This window comes from Eubalaena glacialis, chromosome 19 (genome assembly GCF_028564815.1).
Source record: "Eubalaena glacialis isolate mEubGla1 chromosome 19, mEubGla1.1.hap2.+ XY, whole genome shotgun sequence".
Classification (NCBI taxonomy): Eukaryota; Metazoa; Chordata; class Mammalia; order Artiodactyla; family Balaenidae; genus Eubalaena; species Eubalaena glacialis.
The window spans coordinates 36121402-36147911 of record NC_083734.1 but is presented as its reverse complement, the minus strand read 5'-3'; the positions used below and the strand labels follow the sequence as shown (position 1 = coordinate 36147911).

Sequence of the window (26510 nt, the reverse complement as noted above, 5' to 3'; positions counted from 1 at the left end):
ACTTATTTACAAAACAGAAATAGACTCACAAACATAGAAAATAAACATATGGTTACCAAAGAGGAGGGGGGGAGGCGGAAGAGATAAATTAGGAATTTGGGATTAACATATACACACTACTATATGTAAAATAGGTAAACAGCAAGGATCTACTGTTTAGTACAGAGAATTATACTCAATATCTTTTAATAATGGAAAAGAATCTGAAAAGTGTATATATATATATATATATATATATATATATATATATATTCACTTTTCTGTACACTTGAAACTAACACAACTTTGTAAATTAACTATACTTCAATCAAAAACAAAAAAGAAAAAAATTTCCCACTCAGGCACAAATGAATACTATCAAATATGTAAGAAACATATGATATCAATTTTACATTAACTTTTTCAGAAAAATACAAGATATGTGACAATTTTCCAATTTATTTTATTAAACTAGCATATCTTTGATACCAAATCCAGACAAGGACTTTATAAGGAAAAAATGCAGAACAATACCTCTCATGAATCTATAAACAAAATTACTTAACAAAATATTAGTAAACAAAACACAGTAACACATTTTTTGAAAAGGTTATATGTAATAACCAAGAAATATTTAGTGCAGGAATTCAAGGTTGGTTAAATATACAAAATTCAATTAATGTAATCATCACATTAAAAGTAGAAGAGAAGAAACATATGATCATTTCAATTGCTACAAAAAACTAATTTTACAAAATTCAATGCAATTGTGAAAAAATTCTCAGCAAACTAGGAATAGAAGGGTATGCCTTCAACCAAATAAAATACATCTGCTCAACACTTACAACTAATATCATACTTAATTATGAAATATTAAAACCTTTCCCCATAAGATCTAGAAAGAGACACAGATGCCCATTGGCAGTACTTCTATTTAACGTGTTATTAGAGATCTTAGACAGTGCAATAAAGACAAATAAATTACAATAAGGATTGTAAAGTAAGAAGTAAAGCCAGCCTTATTTGCAGATGTCATAATTGTGTATATATAAAATCCTAAGAAATCTACAAAGGAAAATCCCTGACAAAATAAAAAGTGAATTTATCAATACCATGGATACAAACCAATACAGAAAAAATAATTGGGTTCCCATATGCCAGCAATAAACATTTAGAAAAAAAATTTAAATGCCATTTACAATATTATTAAAAGCATAAAATATTTAGGGTTAAATTTAATGAAAGCTATACAAGAGCTCTATGCTGACCCTTACAACATTGCTAAGAGAAATTGAAGAAGGCCTAAATAAATGGAGAGATATACCATGCTCTGGGGAGAGAAGGCTCAATATTATTAGAAAGTCTTTTCTTCTCAAATAGATCTAAAGATTCAACAATGTATTTCTAACCATATATATGTATTTGTAATAGAAACAAACAAGTTGATTCTAAAATTTATATAGAAATGCAAAGAATCTAGACAAGAACAATCTTAAGAAAGAACAAATTCAGAGAAATTCAAAACTTAGTATGAAGCCACAGTAATAATGAGGTTGTGACAAAAATATCAACAAATAGATCAATAAAACAGAACTGAGATTCCAAAAATAGACCATACTGTTATGTTCAGTTGATGTTTTTTGCAAAGGTACTAAAGCAGTATAATGGGAAGATGAACTATTTTCAACAAGTAGTACTGATACTACTAGATATCAATGTGGGAAAAAGCAAGTAAACCTCAACTTCTACTTCATACCATAAACAAAAATTAATTTTAGTTGAATCATAAACTAGCTAAAGCTATAAAAATTAAAGAAGAAAATGTGGGAGAATATCTTTCTGAACTTAAAATAGTACACAATAAGCATTAATCATTAAAGAAAAAATAAATTATATTTCATCTAAATAAAAAATTTCTGCTGATCAAAAGGCAGAAAATGAATAGGCAATTAACAGACTGGAAAAATATATTTGCAAAATGTATATTTTGATAAAGAATTTTTGTTCTGACAACCTAAAAAATGAGTTTATCAATATCACAGATAAAACCAATATAGAAAGATCAATTGGGTTCCTATTTAACGGCAATAAGCATTTGAAAAAATAAAAGCAGTTTTGCTGTTTAGAATATCACTCAACATATAAATTATTTAGGGTTAAAGTCAATGAAATATTTAGGAATTCAACCAGAAATTCCATGTCAGTTAAATATACAAAATTCTATTGATGTAATTAAATTAATGTATCCAGGATAGGTACATAACTCATTAGTACAAAACAAATAACCCAATTTTAAAACTTGTGCAAAAGACCTGCAGTCACTTCACAAAAGGTGATATACAAATAGACAATAAGCATATGAAAGTGTTCAAGATCACTATGATGCTATCATAGTGACAAACATCATTAGTCATCAGGGAAAGACAAACAAAAAACACAGTGGGTTACCACTATATATCTGATAGAATAGATAAAATTTTAAACCCTGACAACACCAAATGCCAGTGAGGAGGTAGAACAACTCTAATAACCGTACATTGCTGGTGTAAGAATAAATGTTACAACCACATTGGAAGAAGTTCTGGCAGTTTCCTAAAAGGTTAAATATATACCCACTATATGATCCAGACTTTTCACTCTTAGGTATTTACCCAAGGAAAATGATAATATATGTTCACATAAAGATTTGTACACAAATGTTGGGAGAACCTATAAACTGTGACATAGTCATACAATGGGATATTGCTCAGGTGTAAAAAGCAAAGAACTATTGATACATGCAACAACATAGCTGGATCTCAAAAACATTATAGTCAAACAGAAAAGAGTACCTACTAAATGACTCCATTGCATGAAGTTCTAGAAAACTAGTATATGATGAATCAAATGAATGAATATAACAAAATAGAAATAGGCTCACAGATATAGACAACAAACTAGTGGTTACCAGTGGGGAGAGGGGCAGGGGGAGGAGCAAGATAGAGGTAAGGAATTAACAGGTACAAACTACTATGTATAAAATAAATGACACAAGGATATACTGCACAGCACAGGGCATATAGCCAATATTTTATAACTTCAAATGGTGTATAATGTATAAAAATATTAAACAGTATGTTGTACACCTGCAATTAATATAATATTTTAAAACAACTATATTTTAATTTAAAAATAGCAAAAATAATGGTATCAGAACATCAGTTCTTTCTTGAGGGAGTAATTGATTGGGAAGGTACACAAAGAAACTTTCTGGAGTGATGAAAATGTTCTATACCTTGATGGGGATGTGTTACATATAGGTGTTTACACTCATCACAACTCAATGAACTTTATAGTTGAGGTATATGCATTTTACATTAAGTAGATTGTATCTCAATTGTTTAAAAGGCTACACCTGTGATTAGTAATAGAAGCTAGTATTTGCTTCTGCCTGCTCTAGGACAGAATTTAGTTTCTTTCTCTTTTTTTCTGTTGCTGAGCTATACATCAAGTGATAATAAAAATAGCAGATTGTGACAATACTGAAATTGGTCTGACCAATTAGGGATATATCTAAGACAAAATAACTCACTTGAATGTTAAGAAGGAATGGGCTGAATTCAGAAAATCAACTGAATTTATCTATCATATCTTTTCCCTAACATATTCCACAGGTAAGCAGAGTATAACATCTAAAGATATTAAGAACTTAGTGCATGCTTGGAAAATTGCCATTCAGCTTTACAAGCAATTAAACAAATACCAGATGTAGAGCTAGATTCCCAATCATGAAATTTAACTTATAATTCACTGACAGGCTATAAAAATTCCTTTGAGTTTTTCCTCTCTCTTACTTCCAACACTGAACTCTGGTGACTTAGGTGATCATCAAGGAAAAAAATCATGCATAAAGATTACAGGCATTGTGTCTTTCAGTGATTGTTTTTCCTGGTATTTAACCAGTGCATCCATTGTGTACTAACCTCCCCTGGGTGGCATTGAAGGCAAGTAAGTAGGAGATTCTAATCACTGTTATTAACAACATGTAGAAGCTGTCCATATATTCAGCTATAGGCTATCAAATGTTACGGAATATTTTGCATCTATGAATTATAGGTGTTCAGGGAAAGAAATTTAATGCACTAATTCATTCCAACTTTCAAGGAAAAAGCATTAAGAAGAGAAAATACTAAAGGATATTCCAGTTTCATATGTTCAACCTTTGCTTGGACTAATTTGTAACTGCAAAGGCCATTCTAAGCTATGCATGCTACTCAAGACTCACTGTGCTCTTTTATCTCTTTTTCCCTACTTGGAATGTTCCCCGTTTCTCTGTTGGTGAAAGTCTTAACTCTTCACTCAGGACGGTGCAAATACCACAGCCTCTCCCCAGCAAACTGTCTCACCAACCCTAGGTATTTTAAATCTATTTGCTCACTTCTCTGTCTTTTCTAGAGGATGGGGGAGCTCATTGAGGGAATGTACTTTGAAATATTAATCTTTGTGTCCTTGTGGTCTAGCTCACAGTAGGTGCTAAGTAACTGTTCAATAAAGGACAAAATGAATTTATACAAAGCAGAGATTTTGGAACACCATCACCCCTATAGTTTGATTAGGTGTCAACTTCATGAAAATATTTTCAGGTCCAGATATCCAGCTGTTTTGGATTTTTTTTTAACCTTGAGTCTTCCTCCAATAATAGTGCTTTTTATTTTCAGTCTAATCTAATTTCACATTTTTGAGTCGATTTTCACTTTCGCTATAGGAAATGATATTTATTTTATTCTATTATCTTGATTCCAAACTCTTCTGTGTTTTTTTTTTAAACATCTTTATTGAAGTATAATTGCTTTACAATGGTGTGTTACTTTCTGCTTTATAACAAAGTGAATCAGTTATACATATACATATGTTCCCATATCTCTTCCCTCTTGCATCTCCCTCCCTCCCACCCTCCCTATCCCACCCCTCTAGGTTGTCACAAAGCACAGAGCTGATCTCCCTGTGCTATGCGGCTGCTTCCCACTAGCTATCTATTTTACATTTGGTAGTGTATATATGTCCATGACACTCTCTCCCCCTGTCACATCTCACCCCTCCCCCTCCCCATATCCTCAAGTCCATTCTCTAGTAGGTCTGTGTCTTTATTCCCATCTTGCCACTAGGTTCTTCATGACCTCTTTTTTTTTTTTTTTTTCCCTTAGATTCCATATATATGTGTTAGCATACTGTATTTGTTTTTCTCTTTCTGACTTACTTCACTCTGTATGACAGACTCTAACTCCATCCACCTCATTACAAACACCTCCATTTCATTTCTTTTTATGGCTGAGTAATATTCCATTGTATATATGTGCCACATCTTCTTTATCCATTCATCCGATGATGGACACCTAGGTTGCTTCCATGTCCTGGCTATTGTAAACAGAGCTGCAATGAATATTTTGGTACATGACTCTTTCTGAATTATGGTTTTCTCAGGGTATATGCCCAGTAGTGGGATTGCTGGGTCGTATGGTAGTTTTATATCTGGTCACCCTTAATAGAGTATGTCATTTATCCACCACAAAAATAACTCTGTCCAGATTACTCATCGTTTAATGTTCTCTGTCAGCTTTCTGGGCATCAGGAAACCTGAGCACTTTTCAAGCTGTATTCGTATACAGGACATTCATAAGACAGAGTGCTTTCTACCATCATGAATAACTTTTCTCTCTCTCCTAAAAACAAATTGGGGATTAGTGTACACAATCTTTCTCACACCAGGCTTTTTAATTTGTTTGATTGATTTCTTCCACTATACTGTGCAATATCAAAAATACCATGGAAATCTCAATAAATTATCTGCACTTAGAGTGCCTCTTTGCCTCTCAAATGCAATAATATACTCTATTTAACTTTAAAAATGGATGGCAGGCATTATTTGTCTTCATGGATCCCAGCTCTTCTAGTTTATTGCCAGATGACTGCATGTGTATTTCACCTTTTATTTGTTTACTTTTTATTGATTTAAAATCTTATGCAAAAGCAAAACAAAACAAGATACTGCCTGTGGCTGTACATCAAACATGAAAAAATACTATAGTCAGATAAAATTTCACCAAACAAAACTCCAGCAACAAGACGGTCTGGTTACTCAACAATGGAAACAGAAGTCAATGACTATTTGTTATTCACTCGCACCTTCATAATTGAAGATATCTATATCTATTATAAATATCAATTTTTTTAAAAGCTATGCCAACAAATAAAGAACATTTAACAGTAGGGTGCCTTGTCCTTCTGTGAGGTCAAAAGAATGTTTTGGGGGGCAATTTTCAGGGGAGCCTGTGCTGCCATGTTACCCTGGATTATTGAGCATGTTTGTCACATGGTCCTCTAATCACTGTGATTATATGAGCTTTGTGGTTGGAATATAGTGAAGTATGATTAAGAAAAAGAGAGTACCTGTAGGTGAAGCAAAATATCACCTATGGCCAAAAGAAACTGGACTGATGGGAAAGGCAAAGATGAAATAAATTACACCAAAAGTAGAAACAGCCCATTCTTTATGCCTAGGGCTCAGAAAAGGAAGGGAAGTTTGCCACATGTCAGGGTGAAGAATTTCCTCAGCTGCTTTGGTAGGAGTGCTTTAACTTCTGTTCTCCTTGGCAAATATTCCCAACCTAAAGTTTCTATGTGAGAGTTGACTGTGAATAGTATGACTGTCATAGTTCTTGCCTTTCAATTAGTTTTCCCCAAATTATTCCTATTCTGTCACTTCTCAACCTTTAATAGATTCTAGATTCATTAGATGGCTAATTTAATTAAAGCACTGCACTTTTTCACCAAAAAATGAACATCTACCCATTTATAATTCTGTATACAATTTCAGAGGGTAACATGATGGAGAAAAATACACAGGAAAAAGCAAACAAAAGGAAAGTCAATGTCACAATATGAAAAGCAAACCAAGCTGAATTCAAGGAAAAAAGGCATTCAGCTGAAAAGAGAAGATAATTTCATGGGTAAAATATAAATTGGAACTATGACTGTTCTGAACTTTTATGTACCAAATAATATTACATTGAAACACCTAAGATAAAATGACAGAATATAGGGAAATTTTAGGGAGAAAGTTGAGGAAATAATTTGGTGAAGGAGAGTTTTATATTTCTTTCTCTGTTTCTGACTGATTAAAAAGACAAAGCAAAGGAAGGAAATGAAATATCGAAATAACATAATTTAAAAAGATGATCTGTATTTGTATTTGTGTGTGTGTGTAATTCTGTACCCTACAAATACATTCTGAGTACCCATGGAAAATTTGCAAAAGTTTACCATATATTTTTAGACCAAAAACACCTTCAATAAATTTTTTTAAATGTAAAAAAATAGTTAAAATAGAAACAACAAGCTATTTAGAATTAAATCTCTCTACTAGTTCTTGTGTCAAAAAGAAAATTAAACTTATTAAAGTTTACCTGTAAAATGGCTGAAATATTACATGTTTGACCTATGAAATATACCTTGAGATCCACTTAAAGCTTAGAAAATTAAATTAACAAATCATAACCTAAGAAGATAGGTTATGATTAACTTAAGAATTAAGTTAATTAACTTAAGATTAACTTAAGAATCCATTAAATAAATGTTTATTAAAATCTATGTACCAGACAAAAGCATAAAATAAGAAAATACAAGACAGAAAAACTGCATATTTGAGGACTAAATCTGAGACTATTGTTCAAAGGGAAAAAAAAGTAACAGCAACAGTAAAAACACAAAAATGGATGAACTATTCACCAAGCTATTTAAGAAAGGAAAGAAGTAAAGCACAAATACACAAAAATTGAAATTCAAAAAGAAAACAAAAATCGAGGGGATTTGTAATCAACAGATCTGCCTTACAAGAAATGTTAAAGGAAGTTCTTAGAAGAAGGAAAATGATATAGGTAGAAACTCAGATCTACCTATATAGAGAAAGGAAGAGAATTAGAGAGAAATAAATGAAGGCAAAATAAAATATTTTATTTTTCTTTTTATTAATTACTCTAACAGATAAGAGTTTGGTCAAAATAATAATAACAATTAATGTATTCAATGATTACAACTTATGGATAATGAAATGACTGACAGCAGTGTTGTTAATGGACAGGAGGGAGGAATGGGGAATACTCTAAGGTAATTGCACTACCCATGAAGTGGCATAAGTGTTTGTTATTTGAAAGTGGACTTGGATTAGTTATAAATGTGTTTTGCAAAGTCTAGGGTAACCACTAAAAAAGTTTTCAAAAATTAAAAAGCCTGGGTAAAAGACAGAAATCAAGAATTAAGAGTTGTGTTTTAGATGCATTAACTTTGAGAAAGTTTTAAACATGCAAGCCCAGTAAATGGGGAAGATGAAGAGAAATCAGGAAAGAAAATGAAAAGTAGGAATCAGTGTGGTAGAAAAACAAAGAGAAGATGGTTTACACAATGCCAGTGAAGAAATATTCTCATAAAATGGTAAAAGATATTTTAAAATGCATACAAAATATTAAATATGTATAAAACAGAATGTTAACAGTAGTTGTTTCAATGCAGTGGTTTTGTGGGTGATTTAATTTTGATTTTTTTTTCTATCTTCCAAAACTGTTCTGCAATAAATATGCAACACCATTGTAATAAGAAATGAGATGATGAAAATTATTTTTGAAATATCAGACCCCTTACTCTTACTCAAGAATATACATATTTATGTCTAGCTTTGTAGTAGTGTCAGCTACACATATTATAGGGAAACCTGTTGGTAAAAATGTTCTGGAGTAGCACCACCCAATAGAAATACAACGGAAGCTACATATATAATTTTATGTTTCCAGGTAGGCACATTGAAAAACATTAAAAGGGACAGATGAAATTAGTTTTAATAACGTATTTTATTTAACCCATATATCAAAGTATTATTTAAATACATCACCAATATAAAATATAAATGAGCTAGTTTATCTTTTTTCCCTTAGTCTTTGAATCTGGTGTGTATTTCACAATTATACCATATCTCAACTCATTTCAAATGTTCAATAGCCATATGTGAACAGTGGCTACCATATTGGACAGTGTTATTCTAGATCCTTGCTACTCAAAGTATGGTCTACAGAGCAGCAGCATTGACATCACTGAGGAACTTGCAGGAAATGCACAACCTCAGTTCCCACCCTGGACCTACTGAATTAGAATCTACATTTCTAACAAGTTGTCAAATAATGCTGGTCCACAGACCACACACTGAGTAGCAAGACTATATATGTCCAACTCAAACTTCCTCTAGAGTTTCTGCAGTGGTTCCCAAACCTGTTTCTTAACACTATTCTCTTTGTCTTTATCTCTATCGTTTCTCTAAATAGCACTGACTATGTGCTGGTTACTGTGTGCTATACAAGTCCTATCATGCCCATTTTACAGAGGAGAAAACAGAGACACTGAAAATTTATGTAATGTACCCAAGATCACCCAGCCCAAGACCCACATTTGTCTAGGTGTCCAAGACTACCTAGTAATCACTGGAGCTGGGATTTGAAACCAAGCAATCTGCCTCCAGAGTCCTGTGCCTTAATCGACAGATTTCTATTTGCATATCTTTCTTTCCCATTTGAGATACTTCAAGGACATACACTATATCCTAGCCACCTTTGCTCCATAACACCTATATAATACACTAAATGTTTTGGGAAGGAACAAATGGAGGACTCATCTGTTCTCCTACTAGGACTGTCCTTCAGGACCAAATGCCTTGGAGTATAATGTCTGACCCCCATTTTATGGATGCTAGTAGACTTATTATTACTGTGTGTCAGGCTCTGGTCAAAACACCTCCTAGGTACCAGTTTTGTCTCTATTGTTTTGCACTAATATTATGCAGATATTTATGAAAGTTATGGATAATATCCAAACCCATTTTTTCTTCTAAAAAAAGTTTCTTCCTGGGAATTCCCTCGTGGCCCAGTGGTTAAGACTCTGCGCTTTCACTGCTGAGGGCCCAGGTTCAATCTCTGATTGGGGAACTAAGATCCCTCAAGCTGCATGGCGCAGCCAAAAAAAAAAAAGTTTTCTCCCTAAATATTTAAAAGATAAATTTTATCTAAATGATAATCTAACAGGTCGGATTTCTGTAAGAGGAAGTTTTGAAAACTAATGAAATGACCATAAAGTAAGGAGATTTAAGGAAGAAAGTGAGAAGCTTGGATAATTCCAAATCCAAACAATCACCTTTTTAATATCTAGATAATAACTTTTCTTGCACATCCGTTAGTGATCTTTTCAGATTCTCTTGCCTTTTGTTCTAACCTAATCAATCTAATTTCGTTTATTTTCTCCTCAGTTAACATCCCTAACCTTTGGAGTGTCCAATTCTTATTCCTTCTTCCTTTGGCACTTTCAACTTTCTGTTTCTCACCTGATCACACTGAAGTAGCTGAAAGGTTCTCAAGGACTTGGAATCATGTGTAGGGAAGCACCTTGTGCCTTTTGCTAGATTCTCAAGCTGTCTGCTAACATCTGGCTGCTTTTCCAAGGAGGTGTTGTCAAGTCAGAAAAACCACCTGCCTCATGGATGGCCCTAGTTTCTGCCCCTACAAAAGCAGACTCCACAAAGATAGAGAAGAGTCTATTTTTATGATAAGATATAGAGATGACTATGGTGTGAATACACTTTCCACCACTTTAAAGCTGTGTTTCCACAGTTATTTTCTTAACTGTGTAAACTTGGATGAGATATTTAACCACTATGAACCTCAGGTTTCATCTACAATAATGTGGCATTTTTACCTACCTCCTAGGGTGTCTGATATCATTAACTGAGAATAAAATATATGAAAAAATATAGTGTAAATAATACACTGATAAATAATATCACATGATCATTCTCCTGCAATCCTTTTCTTATTTAATGACAGGAGTTCTGAGGCCCCAAATTTTTAGACCTTCCAATTGCCAACACAAACATTTCCATGTCATCCTCCTCCAAGATACATTTGTCCTTCAGATGCAATTCATGTTACATAATATTTGTATGCAATGCTCTACTTTATTTACTTACTAAAACTGTATTGTAAAATCTCTAGGATGGAGTCTGGGTCAGTTTTGTCTTCCTTCTTAGGCATCTATTACAATGTCAGGAATAAATAGGCACTTAATAAAACCCTGTTGTTGATCACAAGTATCACCAATATCTTTGGAAAACTTTCCATGAACCCCTCAGTTTGGTCACTACTCCAGCTCTACCCTCTCATCCTCAGGGTCCTCAATCACAGACCTCCCCTCACTTCCTGTAAATCAAGTATTATTATAAAACACTTCAAACATACAGAGAAGTAAAAGATCTATGTCTCTACCACTCAGATTTCATAAATGTTTACCTTTTGTCATATATTATCCAAGTTCTGTTTTTTTAAGATCTAGAAATGTTTCAGATACAGTTGTGAACTTTTCAATCTTATTTCTCTTCCTCCTCTAAGGCAACCACTGTCCTGTTATGTCTATAAGTTTCACTTTAACTTTCTGTAAAAATGGACTTATAATATTTGTCTCACAGGGTTATGAGAATAAAATAAAATAATATATATAATGTGGTTGACAGTGAGCAAAATGTGCAGTAGTTTGATCTATCATCCTCATAATCACCATCATCGTTGTCATCATTATTGTCATTATTACTTTTCTCTGCACATTTATCTGTCTCCTCCAGTAAAGTTATGCTTTTGTGAGATCTGGAACTGTCTTTCAAAACCTTCTATATACCCACAGCTTAGGCAAGTTCCTGATACATAGTTAGTATACAATATTTGTAAATTAAATAAAATTAAATGAATGCTACAAAAACTGGAATGATGGCCATCCATTCTCTGATTTCAGGCATAGTCTTAAAACACATTAGACATTGTCTTTACCAATTCTCTAAAATAGGAACTTAACTGTAATATGCAGGCTACTATTCATTCATCTTGTAAAATCCATAATAATGATAATCTCTTAATTCTTTCAAGTGGCCCTGATTGTTTGTATCACTTATTCGTCTCCAATATCTGGCTCCAGATAATGAGACAAATTTAAGGTTCTTGAGTTCAGAAGCTGAACTAAAAAATGAGCAGGTATTGGATAGATGTGTGCCCAGTATTCTCAATATCTTCCCAAGATAAAAGCAGCTTTTTAGTTTGTTATAACCCAACTTTCTGTTTTCTATTCATTTATTGAGATTTACAGACATCAAAAAGCAGAAATTGCCATTTAATATTATTTGCAATAAAATTCTCCTTTGTTTACTTGACACTGAAACCCAACAGTCAAGGAAGCGGCAGCTCTTACTCATTTCCCCCATACACTAATTAAATGGTTTAGTGCAAAGGTCAGCATAATTAAAGAATTAGAAAACAATGAGAAGTGCTCAGGATAATTTGTAATATCAGTGCATTGATGGATTGGGTCCAGATTCCAGAATTTGATTGGCAGGACTTTATTAAGTTTTTTCAGCACTTAGGTAGGCTGGGAGCTCCTTTTTGAGGCTCTTGCACATTAATCCAGGCTTCCTTTCTCATTAATACTGATGAGTGAAGAGAGTTAATTGAATTATGTATGAAACACTGCTGATTAAATAATATTTCACTCCCCACTATAAAATTAGCTCTGCTGGATTAACATCCACTGCTGTCTCTGACACAATGTCATAAGAACCTCTTCTCAAGCATACACTTTGATTCTTTTCCATCTGTTCAACTTATGCAGCACCTCAGTTACCACTGGAACCAACTACTCTTCAGCTCTGATATGAGGTCATTTTGGAGAGTTGTTTATTAACATCTGTGTAACTATGAGCAAAAATTCTCCCCAGTGCTCCCAGTATTCTGAGGACATTATTATTTAAATCCACTGTGGAACGTGAAGAAAAATTCTAATAATTTATAATTGTATTCTGCATAAGGTAATAGGAAGAAAATAACTCAGGGTCTTCCAAATCAGCCTGGAAAATTACTTTTTGAGCTGCATTTGTGGTTCTGCCTACATTTTCTACACCTTCCTCTTCTCACAGAATCCCAAAGTCTGTTGAGAAAACAAAGTCTCTCCCTGTCAACAAGGTACTCAAGTTTCTTTCCTCTCTCCTGCCTTCACTCTCTTTCTTCTTTCGAGTCATCTCTTTCTATTGTGAAATTTACTAGATGCAAGACGCTGTAACGGGTGCTGGTATGCAGAGATAGAAAAGCTGTGGTTACTCTTTTAGAGGAGCTCACATTTTAAAAGGCAACAAAATAGATATATAGATATATATCATGTGATATATAATATCGTGATCAGTACATAGTAGAGATATGAACAGTGCAGAAAAGGGAGTGACCAATTTTACATGGAGAAGATGAAAAGGCTTTGAAATTGGAAGTGACAAATGAGGTGAGTCTTGAAAGAAGAGTTGGAATTTTCCAGGTCCTGACTCCATTAGAAAGAAGAAAAAGAGTACAGGGTGAAATGGCATGTAGACCCATCATCCATTGAGGTACTGGAGTAGGGATTAGACTAATAATCCTGGAGTTTTGTTTCTCCCTATGATTTAGATAAGATTTGTTGAATATGATCAGTTCTCCCAGGATGATGGTGTATTACTAGGCAACATGGTGTAATGGAAGGAAGAAGGCAAGAGGCCAAATTTGTATGTGACCTTAGTCAAGTTAATTCTCTAGTCTGGGCTTTAATTTCTTCAACTCTAATGTAAGGAGTTTGGTCATGACATATCCTACTGAAAGTTTGCAGACATTCTGACTGATAGTGGGGAATGAGGTTGGTCTGTCTCCAGGAGAGGTAGGCTAGAAGGCTAGCTTGGTGAATTTACTAGAGATTCGGGTCTGGCTTCTCACTTTGAAAGTCCACAAACTTCTTTTTGTCAGGGCTACAGAGATCTGGACTTGAGTACCTGATTTATATAGACTAAATTTATGAGACTAAAGTTTATAAATCAAATTCTTAATTTATAATACACTTTCTTGTTAGCCTACTTTGAAATTGAAATTTTCTTCTTATAGGGAAAGCCATATTTTAATCAAAGGTTACTTAAGCATGGACTCAAAGCAAAGGGAATTGAATGATTTAAATGTTTATCACACCATGTCCTGAAAGCACATACCTCAATGCATCATGGGCAACTGATTTTTAGTAGCTGGACCAAGAACCCCTTTCTAAGGACAGTGTTAAAGAGTCACTGTGAACTTCCAACTCCCAGAATTTCTTTTCCTCTAAACTTTCTTTACTCACCAATTTTTCTTTCCTATAGATGTCAGTAAACATGTATTGTCTACATATATTGATCCCTCGATAAATTTGCCACAATTTTATGGGGCATTCCTTCTTCTTAAGATGACTGTCTATTTCTAATGGTCCTTGGCTTGATTTGATAATTCAAGTTGGAGAGGACAATCTTACTTTTCATATAGCTAAGTTCTTAAAAGCTCCTTTTTTCTACTTACCAACCTACATCTTCTAACTCTAGGATTCTAAGACATATAATACATTATCTTCTCATGGTTTGCAAAATATTAGACCTACAGAAGATGCTTGAATGATACTGAATGTGACAACAACCTAGCAATCAACAAATAAGCATAGTTATATAAAAAGAAAAGAAAAAAGCTGATAAGATATCAAGCTCATGACTGATACACAAAGCTATCTTTCAGGAATAAAACCATGTAATGCATTTTATCTTTCATATCTCAAGTTCATAAAATATTTAATACAAACAAAGCAACCAAGAGAAGAGAATAAAATCTAACACTTAGCATTTGGATTATTAGGAAAATGTCATTCTTTAATTAAAATTAATTGCTTTTATGCTGTGCTTTGCTTATTGTAAATAAGTAAAAATATTCAGGAAATAAAATGCCCAAAACACAGTTGCTGAATTTTCAGCTACGAATTCTGTTTATGTTTTAGGATTGTTTCAAAAATGAACAGACAAATAATGCTTTAATCAAATAATTGAAGTTTGATCATTAGGATAAGACACTGTTCAACCATTCAAAAAAAAATTAAACCCTCAGCAGACCAAATAAACATTTTCATTAAAGTTATATTCAATCATTACATTCAGTGACATTCTCTAACTGAAGGAATTGGGTCTAACAAAAAGAGGATGTAAATGGAAAAAAGCATAGCTGAGGTTAATTCCAAATTTTCTATAGTATCTGAGAAAGTTGTGTGTTTGTTGTGCAAAGGTTCTCTGTCTATCCAGGGATAAGGATGACCCGACTGAGATGGTTGGATTTTCAGAACTAATTTCCTGTATTATTTTTACTTTAAAACCTTTCCCAAGGCTTCCTTTTAGCAATGGAACCGAACTAGGTCAGCTAATATGTTCCCTTACATATTACATTTCTTCTTCCCTTAGGAGTCATCACTTTTCTTCTTGAAATAAATTCACCTAAAGAATCAAAGCCATTTCTCTCAATCAACTTCCCATCATTCTCTATGGAGCCTTCAGAATACACAATTATACTGTCAGAAGTGTGCCACCCATTCACTAAAACACAACAATTGAAAGCCTAATAATAATAGCAGTTATTATTTATTGAATTCCTCAAATATGTCTTGCCAGCTGTGCTAGGGATTCAGTGATAAATAAAGCATTTTTGCCCTTGAGGAGTTCCCAGTCAACCAAGAGAAGCAAACATGTAAGCAGTTGTTCACTGCAGAGGAAGATATGTGTTATAAGAGCACAGATGAGTAAGAAGCTTTTTCCAACAGGAGTGAGATAACTCTCCCAACTCTTATTCATGGTATCATCATCCACCCTATCCCCAACACGTTGAAGTCATACCCCTCTTCTCTTCCATCCTTTCATATCAAATGGTGATTTCTACTTTGGAAATATCTCTGCAATCTTTTCTCAGTGTTAATGAACTGGGACCTCAGCATCTCTTGCCTGGACAACTACAGTAACATCTTTGTCAATACTGTCTTCCCTCCAAAAATTATTACTAGTAATTTTGAGCAGCACCGATTCAAAAATTGCCGTTGGCTCTGACTTTTCCACAAGATCAAGTTCAATCACTTCAACATGGCCCATGTAACTTTTCACAAGCTGTCCCTCACATACTTCTCCAGCCTCATATCCCACATCATTCTCCAGGATATACCAAACTTCTCTTGATTCTCTCAACTTGCCATGTTCTTTCTATTATCTGTAGCTTTGAGCATTCCCTCTTCTCTGCTTGGCATACCTTTCTTCCTGACTCCATCTTCCTGGGAAAACTCTTATCCATAGACCAAAAAAATCATTCCCACTTGGCTTTTCATCACCCAACTTGCAAAGGGATACCAGATAGGCCATTCACCCAACAAATGCAGGCCATGAGGGCAAAAACTTGACTTTTAAATAACCGCAGAGGACCACACTACAGTCAAGTGCAAAACATTCACATGTGGTAAAAATGTCATCAAGACAGCTGCTATAATGTGCTCAACTATTTTCTGTGGATTTAATACATTTCTCAAAATATCGAACTTACTCACAGCCAACAGGTGCATCCTGGGGTTTCAGAGACTGAATTTTACTCTAAACTCCCTGACTTCCAATCCCTCCATATGGTTAGTTCCTGCTTACCCTTCAAATTCTGGCTCATATTCAAACTCTTCAAGAAATCTTTCTAGATGTCCTTCTCAGGTTGGTCCCTGCTCTCATCTTTCTCATAGAATCTGATTTCTTTCCTTTATAGGGCTTACCCCAATTTATCATTATATATTTATTGTTTATTTACTGTCTTTTTCTGTACAAGTTTGTACAGTCCATAATGATAGAGAACACCTTTGTTTTATTCATCTATACCCACCCAGCACTAGCCTGGAACAGAGTGAGTCTCAACAAGTATGTGTTGAAGGACTACAATTCCATGTTGCATCATGCCAGATGACATAATAGCATAAAAATGTAGATTATATGTCCATCATAGTTATAGTCTGTTTGCTGGAGAAATCAATAAATGATGAAGATCTACACACATCAGGATAGCTAAGTTGTTATCAAGAGTTTTGTCTGTATGAAGGCCCCATGAAAGTCCTCAGAGAAAGAGGGACAAAAGAACTTTGAAATTTGCAATCAAGCTCAGCAAAATTGTTCCTAAACTCTCTCAGAGACAGAAATTCATCCTTTGGTAGAAGAGAGTCAAGCTGCTTAGGCTTTTTCCATAAAAGATGTTTATTTTAGGTGAAGAAAAAATATTTTTAGATGTATCAATACAGGAACAATTAAACAGTATTTGACTCAACCTGGGAGAAACTCTATCATATTTAAAATAGCATTCTCCAAGAAACTCAAAGCACAGGGCAATACTTTCGGGATCCCCGAACAAAATTGACACCACTGAGGAAATATCTCACCTCATTCTTTATGAGAGAAGCACTCAGAGTAACAGAAGGGAGTCAAAATAATCTTTTGTAACAATGTCAGCCTCCTATGGCAAACCCAAGGTCACCTTACCAGTGGGAACCACAGGGACAGAAGAATCTGGGGATTACGGTCACTAAATGGGAAACTGGAGAGCAGCATGTTAACTGTAATATCTGCCAAGGTAAAAGATAGGTTACACTGGTCACCCAGCCTGCTGAAGAAAGACAAAGGAGGTATTTGGGAACTCAGTTGTTCCTCTTGATGGGGACCCAGGTCAAAGCCTATATTCTTTACAGAGGCTATGGCTGCCCATGTTTCTTTGTTCATCCACCCAAATGGCTGTATCCTAGAGAACAAGAATTTAAAAAAACATACCATTAGAGAAAATCAAGGAACAAGAAAAGTAGTAAAATAATTTTATGCTCAATTACATGGACAGACTGCAGGTGCTATAGAGATGGGAGAAAGAGTATCCAGAAAAGGATGGGATATAAATATTTGTTCTCCTGCATTTCTTCATGGAGCTAGTCAGACAAGGATAAATTTAACTTTACTTTCTTTTAGTGACTGTCCCTGGGAATTCCTTACCCCATAACACACCAACCTCATAGAATTACAGAAACTACCCCTTCTTTCTCTGATATATTTCTCTTACTCCCATTTCCCCTTTATCAATTAAAAGAACTGCTCTCAACTCTGAAAATACCACCTTTCACTGTGGGCTCCCCTGGAGCCTGCTTTCTGCACAGCGCATCAATTTATTTATATTTATATGTCCTAATATGTATTTTTCAATTGACTTCTATTATGCAACACACCATAAGGAAAGAGCCTGGTATTAAAGTCACACTGTGTGGCTTAATTTCACTTCAGGGGCAGGACTCTGGTTTTAATCAGCTTATTTTGGTCACAGAATAATTCTCAGTAATCATCCAGTAACCAAATGACTCTCTCTTCCCCTTTCCTCTCTCTTCCATATGGAATAGCACATTTCTTCCACTCCACATAAACAGGAGTGAAAGCCAGCTTTTAAACTGGTGTAGTGAAATTGCCACTTGACTCAACATTATCCCTACTAGTAATGGGAATCAATGGAGTGAATAATCTAAAATAATGGCTGGTTCCAAATCAAACATATTTTTCTTGAGGAATACAATATATAACTTTTTCCCCTAAAAAGAATTATCTTTCTTACTAATTATGTTTTCTTGGTCCCCAAGTAGGCATCAAGAAAAAAAGAGATAGCCCTTTTTAGTCTGCCAAGCATTGTTTGGGGTACTTTATAAACATTATCTTGTGCAATCACTCTATGAGGATGGCATTATGACTTCCAGTTTATATAGAAGGAAATTAAGAGTCAGCAGAGCTTTGTGGTAATTCCATCATCAAAGTTGAAAGCTTTGTGGTGGTGAGAGACTAATATGAGTTCAGGTTATCCTCATGAGTTCTAGCCCACCCATTTTGTCCTTGCTTCCCCCTCTTCATAGTCATTTTTCCTTCCTCACTGCTTTAAATATGGACTTCAGGCTCCAGTACCAGATACAGAAGCAGTAGCCTCACATAGACCATTTAACCAGCCCCCACAATTTCATAAGGTCCAATCCCTATAATCTTTATTCTCTATAGCTCCTACTAGGTCTGCTTCTTTGATTAAATTCTGACTCATACACTGAACTATCCTAGGCAATCATTTCCTCTCTTCAGATCAGTGTTACTTAATCAGTAAATAGTCCTTTCTGGCTCTATGGTGAAAGTGAAGGGTGACTCAGAATTGTGCTAAGGGGTTTTCTTTTTGTTCACAGATATCACAAAATAGGTAATTTATATATGGATAATCACAAACTAAATTTAAAAATGATGTGAAGATGAGTCATCATTAGGAATTAGGTCTTGAACTTCATGATGTGGATGATATTTCAAGGGAGTCCTCAAGCTCTGAGCCACCTGTGCGAAGAAGTGTGTGATGACAATGAAGTTTAAGAGCAAGATTTGTGGTTGTTGAGTGTCCTCGTTTTGTGTAGGTTTAGTGAAATAAATCCACACATGTGCCTAACACTTCACTTCTTTCAAGTATTTTTACAGCTAGTATTCACATTTGTCAAAATGCCTATTATAGAGTTGCTATAAGAAACATATTGACAATAGAAATGTAGACCTTGGATGAAGCTAGACACATAAGAGTGAATAAATGGTAATTATTATTTCTTAAATTTGTATGTTTATTTGACTTTTGCTAGCTCTCTTCACGGATCCTCAGGGTAGTCCTGAAATGCTACTATCACCCACTTTATTTAAGAGGAAATAAGCACAAAGTATATAAATGACTTGATCGAGGTCATATGGCTCCCAAGTGCTCACAAAGACAGTAGCAAGTGATAGAACAAGGACCAATAACCTGATCCACTGAAGTAATGATGATAAAGCTGATATGTATGGAGCATATACGTTGTGTCAGACATTGCCTACACCTATTAGCTTATTTAATCCTCATCAAGAAACAAACAAAAAAACCTATAAAGGCACTAATTTTTATTCCTTGTTTACAGATCAGGAAACTGAAACTTAAAGATTAAGAGATGATAAATTACCTACTTTATGTTATATAGCAGGTAAATAGTAAATGGGGACTAAATCTCAACAGTGGGGTGGGGATGGTTTTCCCAGCTTCAGCTTCTTAATAGTGTATCTATATAGTACCTGTCACATAATGTTGCTCTAAGGACTGAACAAGATAAGTAAGATGCTTATACCATACCTGACGTGTACTGAGAACTCCTTTTTCATTAGTGATCTCATCCAATAGTCCATACTCAGTCTAAGTGTTGCTGGTTCTTTTATTGCTTATACCAGGGATTAGGAAGCTATGTCCTTTCACCCAAACCCAGTCTGAGGTCTGTTTCTGTATGGCTCATAAGATAAGAATGGTTTTTACAGTTTTAAAGGGTTGCCAAAAAAAAAAAAAAAACACACACACAAATAATATGCAACAAGACCTATAAGGCTCACAAACCCTAAAATACTTACTATCCAGTCCTGTACAGAAAAGTTTCCAAACCCATGGTTTTATATCATGCTGCTTCATTGACCTTGATATAAAGAACTAAAAGAGCCAGAAAGGCTACATTGATTTACTCTAAACAAGGCAGAACTTTGGCCTAAAGACTGAATAGATCTTGGAAGATAGAAGGAAAGTTTGAAAGAGGCAGAAGAAAGCTCTGTTTGGTGTTTTTCAGTGAAGTGAATAAAAATGAATGAGAAACAAGATGTTCTCTCTGCCACAGCAACATTACTGCTGTCCCACCTTGCTGTAAGCAATCAGAGAATAAACAACTGTAGAGGAGTGGGTTTTCATAGGGATATTCTACCTGTCATGTTCTAAATTTATTCCCCCACACATAAATAAATAATGAACACGCAATACATCTAAGTTCATTTATTGGTTATTTTCCATGCATAATTTTATTTGATCCTCAAGAGCCAGTTATGGGGGAAAGAACCAAGTCCTCCATTTTAGAAATAGGAAACAAAAATAAAAGGAAACTAATATGCATTAAGAAACTTTGATGTGTCATGCACTCTCTAGACACTTCCACATTCTCTCCTGTGAGCATCACAACTCCACATGTCCTATTGTCATGTATTTAGTTATTGTTATTGTTGTTTTCTAACATATGAGAAAGTTGAGGCTGAGAAGTTTAGGTAACACCTCACAAGTAGCAGGCTCTAAAGGCGGAATTTGAACTCCAAGTCTGGCTACAACCTTAGCCTCTTCCCTATGTAGGAAACAAGCAGGAGATGTAGGATAACCCTGCTTTCAAAAATAAGGAAAGAGAGGTTAGAAAAGGAAGCTTAGGATACCAGATGCTTCCACTTTTCTCTTTAGGTTACATTCTGGAACATTCAACAGACTGACCTCCTCTTCATTCCTGAATATACTCCCTTTAATCTATGGATCGTGGCATAGGCCACTCCCCTTGCAGGGATATCCTTAACTGCTCTTTATATCTTTCAAGATTCAACTTGAGCATCATCTCCTCCTGGAAGTCTTTTATCAAAACCTTTTTTTTTTTTTTTTTTTTTTTTACTGTGGCAACAATCCTAATCCTTCAAGGATGCTCTCCAGTTTACATGTCAGTCCCATGGTACCTTGTCCTCTCTCTATCAAGCACATACCACACTACATTGAAATAGCCAGTTTAGATATTTCTTTCTCTCACTCTACTGTCACTTCCTTGAAGGCAGGGGCTATATTTTGTTCATTCTGTTTCTCCAAGCTTTAGCATAGTCCCTGACCTACAAGCAATCAGTTGGTACCTATTAAAGGAATGAGTAGATGAAAGCTTTTGTTTTCCTGTTTAGTAATTTTTAGGTTACAGTTTTGGATACCAACTGATGGAAACACACACATGAATGCTCATTAATCTTCCAATGATATTGAAGTAGAAGCTTAAGACATGGATATGGAACCTTGCAACTCAGGTAGAAAATAAAACACCCAGAGTTTACTTATAAGGAAAATGGGTGCATTTAGATGCAATGACTTCCTTTAAGTAAAAGGCAGAGAAAGAGACCTCCTAACTGCCCTGTTGAATTTTATCAACTTTGAACTCTGTGTGTTGGTACTGAACTAATCAAATTAGCATCCATTCCCACTTCCACGTGCAAGGAATCTTATTTCTAAAGGAATAAACTCTTCCCTCAAAATATTCAGAGTAGTTACTTATAGAAAAAAAAAAACACAACACATTAATAAGTTAGCTATCTCTTACCAGGACAACCACTGAAAATAATATGCACATCCCAAGGAGCCACTTCCTAGTTATATTAATAAATCAAAATATCTACTTATGATGATTTATTTGTAGATCTTGATGCTGAAAACTCATTTATCATTTGCAATGCAATTTGTCCATCTCTACAGATCATAAAAATTCACTGAATTATGCTTCTTCTTATGGTATAATTTAACATCGTGTTTTTCAGCACTAGAATAAATCACCATGATTAATATATAATTTCCATGTGTTATCCCTTAGCAGTCAATTGTAAACAATGAATTTTATATATTCACATGTATTTCAAGAGTTAATGAAACAAATTTTCTCACCTCATAGTTTCTTAAACCAAAACGTACAAAGAGACATATCTAACCTATTTCAGAATCAGAATCAGAACAACAAAACTGCCCAGTTAATAAGAACACCAGCTGTATGTTTCTGGAATAAGTTCAATATCTTGCTGATTCTACCAAAATTGTGATTTATATTCAATACTATGGAAGAGACACATATGTGTTTTGTTAGAAGTTGACAGTAGAGATTTTTAGTACAGCCATTCTGTGCCTTAGACATTAACAAGAGAGTTAAGGCTACCGAAATGAAGTGATTAAAGATCTAGAATAAAGATATGAATTTTGCATTAATCAATATCCTCCTACCTTACATTATTTTAACACTATTTCTACAAAGATACCGTGTTTCAATAATTAATAAATATTTTTCCTTAGAGAAAATGAGGCATGGAGAGATTAAGAGAATATCTTAAGAAACAAGAATGAGGTAATGATAAACAGCATTTATTGTCAACCAGTCTAGTTCTTGTTTTACAAAATAACAGATAAATAACATACTTTAATAATGAAAAAATTCCATTTTTAGTATAAAATTATTAAAATACCAATTTATTTTTAATACTGAAGAAATTTGCTAATTGTTCCCAGACATCTCAAAGCCAAGCCAGAAACAAGGCTCTTGCTTTTCTTATTCAAATCTTAAACTGGTCTAAAAAACAAAACAAAACAAAAAAATCCTTGAGATTCTCAAATACTTAAATGCTTTGAACTTCACTGGTATATTAGCAAGTTACTCTAATGTATATAACTAAGAAATTGGGCATTCATAAATATGAATTATGAATATCTCTATAGTATATCTTTTCCCCCATAAAATGTAGTAAAGTATAACATAATAATTTAGTTAACCCTTCAGAACCTTAATGATTCTATAACATATCAATAAAATCATTTATAAAGCCATAAAAATAAATTCTGCTTCAAAAATTAACTCTATACTTCATTATGCTTCTACGTTACAGTCCTAACATTAACTATGAATTTACTGGAATCTTAAAAGAAATTTTTATCTCCATTAGGTATCTACCTCTTGAGAGTTATTCTCTAAGCAGTGAGTAATAGAAAACTTCCAAGGCTCATTGAAATGAAAAGAGTGGGCAATCTACCAGGGCCACTCCTTAGCCAAGTGATTGGTTCCTCCACCAGATACACACTGTGTGTTTTCTACCCCATGCCTATTTGGCATTATATTCATCAAACATTATGGCTCTTTAGGGTACTTTGCTAATAGTAAACATGATGAGTGTTCTATCTGGCCTGGGAGAGCTCTATTTCCCTGGTTTGGAGCAACCATCTAAGCCATTTCATGGATGGTCTATTCTTTACCAGACTGTCATGGTCCAGAGTAGCTATACTGGGGGCTAGTGTGGATTTGATCTGCAATGTTAATATAATGATAAGTTCTTCAAGAATATCCTTTTATATCCTCACAAATTAATGGTTTCAGAAAACTTTCTCTAAAATATATTGGTCTCTTGGCTGTATTGACCCATACTAACAAGTCACATGAGAAACAAACAGGGGCTGGAAAATGGTGGTCCATAAAACATGGACATGGAAGGAGAAGAGTGACAAAGGAAAAGATAGGAAAGATGAGGGGAAACTGACTTAAGTGTTCAAGGAGAGAAGAGGATGAAAAACAGCCCTTAAGTATAAATTTTTTTATCTCACTAAGAGCTTCCATGGGTCTTAGAGGTAAAGTCAGATTGCAACTTTCATTATCTGATGTAGACTGAAGTAATGAGATCCAGAGAGAAAAAAGATGCAGAAGGCACATACTCCCAAATCCCTGATGACAGCAAAATGATCAGAGATCCTTTTCTTTATCTCTAGAAGGAAGTAGCACCTGATGTGACTTCTGCCTCCCCCTAAACCTGGAATCCCATATTGATAGAGCTTAAATGCTACAGCAATAAACCAGTAGGTCCCTATGGGAGAAGGGATGAAGTCATGATGTACAACTTTATTTTCTGCCCCCTAGTTCCCAACCAGGTAAACTCAAAAAGGGTATGTGGCACACTTGTACCTAAAATTATGAAATATTGCAATAAAAATATTACAGAAATACAGAGAATAACAAAACAATGCCACATCACCCCACACCCAGATTTAATAAATGTTAACATTTGTCATTCTTTCAACAGATCTCTCTTTGTGAAAAAAAAAAAGCAAATTCAGTGGAAGACCCATTTTCATAATTTTTAAGCCCACTTTTCCCCTCTCTCACTGGAGAGCTGTTTTATGTCCTTCATGATGACTGTTTTTATATTTTTACTACATATATGCTTATCCATACAACAGAACTTGTTTATAGAGTTTTTTGAAGTTTTACATAAGTGTAATCATATAGTGTTTATTCTGCAATTTGCTTTTTCACATAAGATTTGTTGAGATTTATGTGTTGATATGGGTATATCTAGTTCATTTGTTTTAAGTGTAGTAAAGTACTCCTGCATAAATATATCTTTCCTAAAAATGTCATGGCAATTCTTGGACCCTCTTAGAAATTTGATTAAAATATTATTGAATTAATTCATCTGGGGAGAATTAGCCTCTTTATTATATTAACTCTTGCCATTCATGTACATTGCCATTCTCTCCCTTTCATCCAATTTTTGGATCTTTCAATCATATATATATATATTTTTTTGGTTGTTAGTTAAGGCCTTCCACATATGTTATATATGTAGTTATATGTTCCTTATAGTCATTATTGTGAATTGTAACTTTTTTCCCCTATTATATTCTCTATTTTGCTATGGCTGATGTATAAACATACTTTCAATTTTTGCATATTGATCTTATAGCCAATAAATCTGTTAAATACTCTTCTTAGCAGTTTGGCTATATCATATTCAAATAATTTTTTTCTTCTTTTCAAATCCTTCTATTTTTATTTATTTTTCTTGTCTTGTCATGGCTAAGACCTCCAGTGACAATTTAAATGCTAGCAGTGCCACTGTTTTTAATGCAAATACTTTTTATATATTACCCATAGGTAAGGTATTTGATATAGGGCTTTGGTAGATACTTTTCAATAGATTAAGGAACTTTTATTTGAAAATCATTTTCAAAAATAATTTTATTTTTATCCATAATATATGCTAAAATTTAAAAGAGTTTTTTTGCTTCTATTGAGATGAAAATGTAATTTTTATTTTTAAAAATTTTTTTTAAACATCTTTATTGGAGTATAATTGCTTTACAATGGTGTGTTGGTTTCTGCTTTATAACAAAGTGATTCAGTTATACATATACATATGTCCCCATATCTCTTCCCTCTTCCGTCTCCCTCCCTCCCACCCCCCCATCCCACCACTCTAGGTGGTCACAAAGCACCGAGCTGATCTCCCTGTGCTATGTGGCTGCTTCCCACTAGCTATCTATTTTACGTTTGTCAGCGTATATATGTCCATGCCACTCTCTCACTTGGTCTCAGCTTACCCTTCCCCCTCCCCGTATCCCCAAGTCCATTCTCTAGTAGGTCTGTGTCTTTATTCCAGTCTTGCCCCTAGGTTCTTCATGACCATATTTCTTTTCTTTTTTTTTTTAGATTCCATATATATGTGTTAGCATACGGTATTTGTTTTTCTCTTTCTGACTTACGTCACTCTGTATGACAGACTCTAGGTCCATCCGCCTCACTACAAATAACTCAATTTCATTTCTATTTTAAGGCTGAGTAATATTCCATTGTATATATGTGTCACATCTTCTTTATCCATTCATCCGATGATGGACACTTAGGTTGCTTCCACGCCCTGGCTATTGTAAATAGACCTGCAATGAACATTTTGGTACATGACTCTTTTTGAATTATTGTTTTCTCAGGGTATATGCCCAGTAGTGGGATTGCTGGGTCATAAGGTAGTTCTATTTTTACATTTTTAAGGAACCTCCATACTGTTCTCCATAGTGGCTGTATCAATTTACATTCTCACCAACAGTGCAAGAGGGTTCCCTTTTCTCCACACCCTCTCAGGCATTTATTGTTTGTAGATTTTATGATGGCCATTCTAACTGGTGTGAAGTGAT

At 34.4% G+C, this 26510-nt stretch overlaps 1 protein-coding gene across 1 annotated transcript in view; it reads right to left on the bottom strand.

Annotated features, from left to right (window-relative positions):
• Positions 1-26510, bottom strand: part of CA10 (carbonic anhydrase 10) — a 638185-nt gene that overhangs the window by 456049 nt on the left and 155626 nt on the right. The window lies entirely within an intron of this gene.